At 43.0% G+C, this 9,953-nt stretch overlaps 1 pseudogene; it reads right to left on the bottom strand.

Annotated features, from left to right (window-relative positions):
• Nucleotides 1-9,953, bottom strand: part of LOC144594717 (dipeptidase 1-like) — a 60,495-nt pseudogene that overhangs the window by 4,756 nt on the left and 45,786 nt on the right.

Below are 9,953 nucleotides of genomic sequence, written 5' to 3' on the forward strand. Positions count from 1 at the left end.
CGAAGGTCAGGTTTGAACCCAGGTTGCTGAAGCTGTAAGGCAATGGCTCTACTAGCTGTGTTCAGATTAGTTCAGAGATACAGCACGGAAACAGGCCCTTCAGCCCACCGAGTCCACGCTGACCAGTGATCACCTGTACACTCTCACTACCCTACACACACTGGAGACAATTTATAATTACACCAAGCCAAATAACCTACAAACCTGTATGTCTTTTGAGTGTGGGAGGAAACCGAAGATCTCGGAGAAAACCCACGCAAGTCACGGGTAAACGTACAAACTCCGTATAGACAGCGCCCGTAGACAGGATCAAACCCGGGTCTCTGGCGCTGTGAGGCAGCAACTCTACCGCTGCGCCACCGTGCCACCCAGTGTTGTCCAAGGAAACGAGGAAGGCTGAATCCTTGAATATATTCAAGGATGAGGTACAATAATTATTGAAAGGATCACGGCAGTAAAGTGAAATTAAGGCCAAGATTAGATCAGTCATGACCTTATTGAATGCCTCAACGGGGCCCTGTAAGCCTTTGCTGTTGCAATGAGAAAAAAATGCTAACAAACGTTTATTGCACTTTAATCGGCTAAAACCGTACATTCCCTTTTGTTGTAATTCTTTCGACTTTGACTTCAATTCGTTATTTAAGTAACCGGATCCTGAGCGTGTTAACAGACCGGCACGGTGGCGCAGCGGTAGAGTTGCAGTCTTATAGCAATTACAGCGCCAGAGACCCGGGTTCGATCCTGACTACGGACGCTGTCTGTACGTTCTCCCCATGACCTGCGTGGGTTTTCTCCGAGATCTCCGGTTTCCTCCCACACTCCAAAGACGTACGGGTTTGTAGGTTAAATGGCTTCGGTAAATTTGTAAATTGTCCCTAGTGTGTGTAGGATGGTGTTAATGTGCGAGGATTGCTGGTCGGCGTGGACTCGGTGGGCCGAAGGGCCTGTTTCCGCGCTTCATCTCTGTATCTCTAAAATAAAACAATCTTCTCAAGGAACGTTGCCTGATCTGCAGTGACTTGCTTCAAGTGAAGTTTTGAAATGAAAGCAGTTGGCTTGATTATTATCCCATTATCATGTTAAACATCTACTCAGGACAGTGCAGCAGCACAGTGCACCATCTACAAGATGCAGGACAATCACTTGCCAAGTCTTCTTTAATTCCCACTCTAATTCCTAAACAGGTGTGCTGATGGGCAAGAAAAGAATTGTACCAGTTCCGTCCAGTTCAGTTTATTGTCACGTGTACCGAGCGAGGTACAGTGAAAAGCTTCTGTTGTGTGCTCCAGTCAGCAGAAAGACAACACTGGATCACAACACATGCAAGGCCTGTGAGAACACTAAAGTAGTTCCTAGTCAGAATATAGAGGCCTATTTATACATTAATTCTACTTCGAATGTCTGAATCATTAAAGGCAGAGATAGAGAGATTCATGATTAGTTTAGTTTAGTTTAGAGATACAGTGAGGAAACATGCCCTTCGGCCCACTGAGTCCGCACTGACCAGCAACTGCACGTTAAGACTATCCTACACACACTATGGACAATTTACACTTATTCCAAGCCACTTAACCTACAAACCTGTACGCCTTTGGAGTGTGGGAGGAAACCGAAGATCTCAGAGAAAACCCACTCGGTCAAAGGGAGAACGTACAAATTCCATACAGACAGCACCCATAATTGGGTTCAAACCCGGGTCACCAGCACTGCAAGTGCTATAAGGCAGCAACTCCAGTGCTGCACCACTGTGCTGCCCTTAGTACGGGTGTCAGGGGTTATGGGGAGAAGGCAGGAGAATGGGGTTAGGTGGGAGAGATTGATCAGCCACCATAGAATGGCAGAGTAGACGTGATGGGCCGAATGGCCTAATTCTGCTCCTATCATTTATGACCTCATGAAAAGAAGTAAGCAGATGGAGACCGAGTGATTGGGGTCATTGAATGGAGGGTGTGTGTAGCAGGGGTTTATGGAAAGAGTGAGTTTCCAAGGACTGAGGCCAAGTGAGAACTTACCTGTCTCGTACATGACCCCGTCTCTAAAGGTGCCCTTGTGAAGATGGACAGAAGGTACAAGTTTTGGGTTAAAGGGCTGATGGCAAGAGGGTTCAAAGGAAATGAAAACAGTAATATTTCAACCTTCAACTAAAGACATGAGAAGACCTTAGGTAAACCAGCAAGAGGAAGATAAGGTAAATTAGCTGAAAAGCTCCACAAACCCGGATGATTGCAGTCTTTCTGTCCAACATCAGGATTGTAACATGTGAATACCAACCTTGTTATGATTAATTGGTGTTTGGTCGATCCTCTGCATTTAGTACAGGGGTTGGGACATTCTGTTACGGTTATCAAAGGTGTTTTTGTGAAAGTTTTGGTTGCCATCCCATTGGAAGGATGTGATTAAGGTTGAGAAGGTGCAGAAAATATTCCCCTGGATGTTGATCCATGAGACTACAGATGTTGGAATCTTCAGCAAAAAACAAAGTGTTGTAGGAACTCAGCAGGTCAGGCTGCATCTGTGCAGGGAAATGGACAGGCAACACTTCAGGACAGGACCCTTCTTCAGACAGATCAATCTGAAGGGTCCCAACCCTAACCATCGTGGTCTCTTCCCTCCACTGACGTTGCCTAACCCAATGAGTGCCCACAACACTTTTTTTCCCACAAGGATCTTGTCAGGACTGGAGGGCTTCAGTTATAAGGAGAATCTGGATAGGTCGGGATTGCTTTCCCTGGTGTAACGGAGGCTGAGAGTTTTGTAAAATGATGAGGGGCAGAGATAATGTGGATGGTCACTGGCCTTGTTCCCCCAGGGTTGAGAAGTTTAAAACTAAAGGTTATTGATTTAAGGTGAGGTGGAAAGTTATAGAGGGGCACGTTTTTCACACAGAGAGTAGTGGTTGTGTGGAACGAGCTGTCAGAGGAAGAGGTGGAGTTTGATACAATGACCGTGTTTAAAAAGGTATTTCCACAGGTTCATAGATAGGAAAGGTTTAGAAGGAGTAGGTTAAAACACAGACACATGGGACAAGCTGAGGGAGCCATCTTGATTGGCAGAGATTAGTTGGGCCAAAGAGACTGATTCCTCACCAGACAACTTTCTGACACCGACATCAGCTTTAATTCAATAAACTTGCATTATTTCCCATCTGTCTTCACAATGACATGGATTCTTTCATTTCAGATATTTCCAAAGTTTCAACTGGGAGCTCTGGAATCAGCATGGGGCTTTGTGCAACATGGTGTTTCTCCTTGCAACCTCTGACCTGACAGTCTACAACTTCAATTGTTTTCATTGTGTCAACACAGAATGTGTCACTTCCTGTTCCACTGCTGTTTTCAAGAATCTATCTGTACAACAGCAACTGAGGCGATGTTTGTGGTGAGATTGTGGGAGAGATTTACCACTCGCCTCAGAGTCATAGACTCACACAGCACATGAGCAGGCCCTTCGGCCCAGCTTATCCATGCCGACCAATGTGACCATCTACGCTAGTCCCACCTGTCATGTTTGCCCATATCACTCTTTCCTATCCATGTACCTGTCCAAATATCTTTTAAATGTTGTTATAGTTTCTGCCTCAACCATCTCACCTGGCAGCTCATTCTATATACCCACCACCCTATGAATCCATATTTAATCATATTTAGTCATTTAGCCATTCTTTAGTGTGAGGGTGGTTAATCTGTGGAACATTGCCACAGAGGGCTGTGGAGGCCGTCAGGGGATATTTTTAAGGCAGAGATAGACAAATTATTGATTAGGACAGGTGTCAAGGGTTATGGGGAGAAGGCAGGCAAATGGGATTAGGAGGCAGTGATCAGCCATGATTGAATGGCGGAGTAGACTCGTTGGGTTGAATGACCTAATTCTACTCCTGCAACATGAACCTATGAACATATACCCGCCTCCCTCTGAACTGAAAACTGAACTGAAATGATCATAAATCTCAATATATAATAACTTCATCAAAGATGGCTACAAAAACAATTGCAAAGTTTCTAAATTTACTCCTGTAGTTTTACGTGGGAGTCAGCATAACAAGCAGGAGAAGCCTGATGTTCAGTTACAGCTGGCTAACTTGAAGTTATTTTAAGGAACTGCCGATGCTGGTTTGTAAAAATTGACACAAAGTGCTGGAATAACTCAACGGGTCAGGCAGCATTTCTGGAGAACATCGATAGGTGATGTTTCGGGTCGGGAGGCTTCTTCAGATAGGTTGTAGGTGTGTGTTTGGGGAACTGGAAGAAAGTTGGAAAAAAAGAGGGGAGGACAAAGCCTGGTGGGTAATATGTTGATACACACAAAATGCTGGAGTAACTCAGCGGGACAGGCAGCATCTCCGGCTAGAAGGAATAGGTGACGTTATGTGTTGAGACCCTTCTTCAGACATTTCTTCCAACACAATGGGCTGATACAGATGAGTAGAGTTTTTGGATAGACAGACGTTTGGACAAAGGCCTGCAGAACTCCCAGGTGAGCACAGAGGTCCACCTGCACCTGATGCAGCCTCATCCATTGCATGTGGTGTTGCTAATGTGGCCTCCTGTACATCGGCGAGACCAAGCAACCACCTGGTGCCAGTTTCTCTACACACTTGCACTCAGTTCACCATGGCCTGCTGGATCACCCTGTTACTAACCATTCAACCTCCTCTTCCTATTCCCATACTGACCTCTCTGTCCTGGGATTCCAACGTTGCAAGAGTGAGGCCACACACAAACACCAGCAACAACTGTTCATATTCTGTTTGGCCAATAGTATGAACATTGAATTCTCTAAGTTTAGGTCACTATATAACCCACTCCCTCTCCCTTATTGCCCCACATTCCCCCCTCCCGTTCTTCACTGCCCCTCCCCCCCCTCATCCCAGTGCCCCACCTGGACTCGCACCAATTTCTCCCCTCCCCCTCCCCTTCCACCGACAATCATTCCTCCAGCTTCACAACTCTTCAATCCTTTTGTCTCACACCTTCTGTCTTTTCATCTCTGGCCTTTGTCCAACCATCTTTCCATCACAACCTGTTTCAATAGGTTTTGTCCTGCTCATCCTCTCTTCCAGCTTTCTTCTCCCCACCCCCACAATCTGTCTGCAGAAGGGTCTCGGCCCAAAAGGCCACCCACCCCTGCTCTCCAGAGATGCGGCCTGACCCCTTGAATTACTCCAGCACTTTGTGCTGCTATTTTAACGATATCTTTCTCAGACAATGAGCCGGGTAATCGCTTCCCCAGCTAATCCTTACCTCTTCTATTTGCCAAAAGACTCTGATAAAGTTATTTCCAAGGGCTCCATTTACTTCTACATCAGTCCAATTTCTCCACAGGAGTTCAGCTACTAAATCAGGATAGAAGGACACGTCATCCAAACCTGTAGGAACTCTTTAAAGAGAAAACATTTAAACTGTAACTTGACTGGTTGATGATGAGATGATTCAAATGCTTCCCTCCCTCTTGTCCAGAACCAAAACATTATAATATCACAAGAATTTTTACAGGGCAAGAGACTACTCAGCCCATCATGTTTTTCCTATCTTGAGAAAAGCAGAGAGTTGGAGTTAGAACATAAAAGAACAAGAAACAACTCTATTCTCGTCGAATTAAAAAAAATGAGACAAGAGTTAGACGAACTTTTAACATATAAAGCAGAAGGAGCTCTTCGTTTTATAAATCAAAGATATTATGAGATGGGTAACAGAGCAAGCCGGTTACTGGCATTCCAACTGCGAAAAGCTCAAACAAATAGAATAGTTACAAAAATAAGACATCCCACTTCCAATTTTATTATGGCTAAGCCAAAAGAGATAGCAAAGGCCTTTGCAGAATATTATAAAAACTTATACAGTGACTCAGAATCTAATCTCACTGAGACCAAAACACAAGAATTTTTCAAAAAACTACATTTACCAGCATTAAAGGTAGAAGAAGCATCTGAAATGATAAAACCAATTTCGTCACAAGAAATAGCCGATACTATAAAAACCCTTAAAAGTAACAAATCCCCAGGTACAGATGGCTTCTCAGGGGAGTATTATAAATGTTTTGCAGAAGACATAACACCAGAATTATGTAAAGTTTTTAATTATGCGCTATCAACAGGAAACCGCCCAGATACTTGGTCAGAAGCCATAATTTCCGTATTACATAAGGAGGGCAAAGATCCGACTTCATGTGAGGGATATAGACCGGTCAGCTTGCTCTGTAATGATTTAAAAATATTAACAAGCATACTAGCACAGAGAATGCAACAACATATAACTAAATTAATCAAGCCAGATCAAACGGGGTTTATCCCGGGGAGACAGGGGGCTAACAATATCAGGAGAACACTAAATCTTATATCATGTGCTAAAAATAATCCCAGACCTACCATGCTGCTTAGCCTAGATGCACAAAAAGCGTTTGACCGTGTGAAATGGAACTTTTTATATCAAACATTGAAGGTTTTTGGGTTTCACTCAACGTTTATAGACTGGGTAAGAATTGTTTATAAAAATCCCAAATCACGGATCAGAATTAATGGCTGCTGCTCAGACTTCTTCTACCTCAAAAGAGGAGTCAGGCAAGGAGATTGCCTGAGCCCGCTACTGTTTGCTGCAAGTATTGAACCGTTAGCAGAGTCAATAAGACAAAATAAAAACATTAAAGGAATAAAAGATGAAGGGGGCATAGAACACAAGACGTCATTATTTGCGGACGATTTATTAACATACATAGTGGAGCCCTCCACGTCTATACCAGCTCTACTAGATAACCTAAAAGAATATGGTGAAATATCAGGATATTTGACAAATGAAGCCAAATCAATAGCAATGATGCTCTCAGGAGATTGTCCAGTGGAACTTAAAGAAAAAGTCCATTTTAAATGGACCAAAAAAGGGTTTAGATACCTTGGTATAATTATCACTTCGAATACAGCACAGCTATTTGAAGCTAATTATGGGAAACTGATATCTGAGATAAAGGATGATTTGGCTGGATGGGAGATTTTACCGTTGACTCTGGTGGGAAGAGTAGAAACAGTCAGAATGAATATATTGCCAAGACTGTTGTTTTTGTTCCAATCGTTGCCTATTATGATCTCGGGAGCTTTTCTAAAAAAACTGGATAAAATTATATCGAAATTCTTATGGCAAAGTAAAAAAGCAAGAATTAAATACAAGACGCTTCTTAGCAAAAAAGAAAAGGGAGGGTTGAACTTGCCTAATTTAAGAAATTATTATTGGGCAACGCAACTCAGAGCCTTAATCATGTGGACCACTAAAGAGAAAGATTCAATGTGGGTGGAGATGGAGCAAAACGCTTGTAAAAATTTGCCTTTAGAATCACTCCCATTTTTAAACGAGAAGGCCCTGAAGAGGCTCAGGATGGGCAACGAGTGGATTAGGGTAACAATGAAAATCTGGTCAGCAGTAAGAAAGAAGCTGAAGCTGTCAAATTCGGTAAGCAGGGCTACTAGAATAGCAAAAAACCCAGACTTTGTACCATCTACCATGGACTCAGGATTTGACAGATGGGCTGACAAAGGGCTAATATACATAGATCAAATGTTTCAGGGACAAACAATGAAAATATTCACACAACTTCAAAAAGAATTCAATTTACCTGCTCATGACTTTTACAAATTCTTACAGCTAAGAGATTACCTACAGAAACATCAGGAATGGGAGAACATCTGCAAGACTCCATCTAAATTAGAGGAAGTGTTGTGGGGGTTCTCGGAAGACAAGTCAAAAAAAGGGATTATATCAAAAATTTATGAAGCACTACAACATGAATCCAAAGAGAACAACTTACATATCAAAGAAAAATGGGAACTGGAAGCGAATATCATAATATCAGAAGAAGGGTGGGAGGAATCATTTAAAGAGGGACATAAACTAACTAAGAGCCCAACATGGAGGGAATTTGACTGGAAAGTTAAAATGCGTTACTTTTATACTCCATTCATTACATCGAAATATAGTAATACAACTGATTTATGTTGGAGGGAGTGTGGAGAAGTTGGGGACTCCACTCATATATTCTGGGATTGCCCAAAAATACAGGATTTCTGGAAGAATATTCAAAAGGAAATTAAACAGATTATGGGCATTAACTTCCCTCTGGAACCAGCACTTTACATTTTGGGTATAATTCCTGACAGTATGACAGATAAGAGTTCAAAACATTTACTGACAATCCTGCTGCTGATAGCAAAGAAGACGATAACAACTTCGTGGTTGAAACCACAGCCTCCAAGCATAATGCAATGGAGAGATAGGGTAAAAAATGTGTATATAATGGAAAAAATCACAGCAAGGTTACAGTTGACAACAGACATGTTTGATAAAAGATGGTCATTATTAATACAGGCAATGCCGGGACTCGAGTCTCTTCCGTTTTTGGGAACTTAAAGTAAGGGTATTTACATTCAATATGCATCTCCTATGTTTGTTTAGTTTGTGTTTGTATGTATGTAAAAAAATAAATAAAAAAAAAAAAGTAAAAAAAATAAATAAATAATATCACAAGAATTTTTACAGGGCAGGAGGCTATTCAGCCCATCAAGTTTTTCCTATCTTGAGAAAAGCATTCCTAGAACAATAGTGTGAAAACAGATCCTTCGGCCCAACGTGCCCACACCGGCCAACATGTCCCAGCTACACTAGTCCCACTTGCCTGCGTTTGGCCCATATCCCTCCAAACCTGTCCTATCCATGTACCTGCTTAAATGTTTCTTAAACATTGGGATAGTCCCTGCCTCAACTACTTTCTCTGGCAACTCGTTCCATACCCCCACCACCCTTTGTGTGAAAAAGTTACCCCTCAGATTGCTATTAAATCTTTTCCCTTTCGCCTTAAACCTATGTCCTCTGGTCCTCGATTCACCTACTCTGGGCAAGAGACTCTGTGCATCTACCCGACCTATTCCTCTCATGATTTTATACACCTCTAAAACATTCCTATCTGGTTTATTTACATAATCCATCCCCACACGCCTCCATTACTACGAGGAGATTGTCATCAGGATCAAGAGGTCATTGTGTTTCCTACACCACTCTCAGGAACACCTTGGAAAGCAGATAAGACTTTGTCACAGTTTACATAGAAACATGGAAACATCGAAAATAGGTGCAGGAGGAGGCCATTTGACCCTTCGAGCCAGCACCGCCATTCATTGTGATCATGGCTGATCATCCACAATCAGTAACCCGTGCCTGCCTTCTCCCCACATCCCTTGATTCCGGTAGCCCCTAGAGCTCTATCTGACTCTCTTTTAAATTCATCCAGTGAATTGGTCTCCATTGTCTTCTGTGGCAGAGAATTCCACAAATTCACAACTCTCTGGTGAAAAAGTTTCTTCTCACCTCAGTTTTAAATGGCCTCCCCATTATTCTTAGACTGTGCCCCCTGGTTCTAGACTCCCCCAACATTGGGAACATTTTTCATGCATGTAGCTTGTCCAGTCCTTTTATAACTATAGATGTCTCTATAAGATCCCCTCTCATCCTTCTAAACTCTAAACTCCTGCCTCCCACAGTAAAATCCTCTGCACGTGGAGAGCTCAGTCCTTGCCGAAGCCAATTCAGGAGGAGCCGGTGGAGAGATCATCGGAGCAGGAGGATCTTGGGAGAAGGTAATGATAGGATGATCTCTCTGGATGCATTGGAGGAACCATTTCAATCGCCCAGAGGCTCTTGAGAATCCACTCCACAGGTTGGGAAGGCCATCTATGATATAGGCACACCAATTTCCTTTGGTGTCCAATTGCCAAGGTCATGGGTGAGAAGACGAAATGTGTAGGAAGGAAGTGCAGATGCTGGTTTACACCGAAGACAGACACAAAGTGCTGGAGTAACTCAGCGGGACAGGCAGCATCTCTGGAGAGAAGGAGTGGGTGACGTTTCGGGTCGAGACCCTTCTTCAGATTGTCTATCATGGATGAGAAGTTGTTATCGACCTTTCATCTGCCGACA

This window comes from Rhinoraja longicauda, chromosome 6 (genome assembly GCF_053455715.1).
Source record: "Rhinoraja longicauda isolate Sanriku21f chromosome 6, sRhiLon1.1, whole genome shotgun sequence".
NCBI lineage: Eukaryota > Metazoa > Chordata > Chondrichthyes > Rajiformes > Arhynchobatidae > Rhinoraja > Rhinoraja longicauda.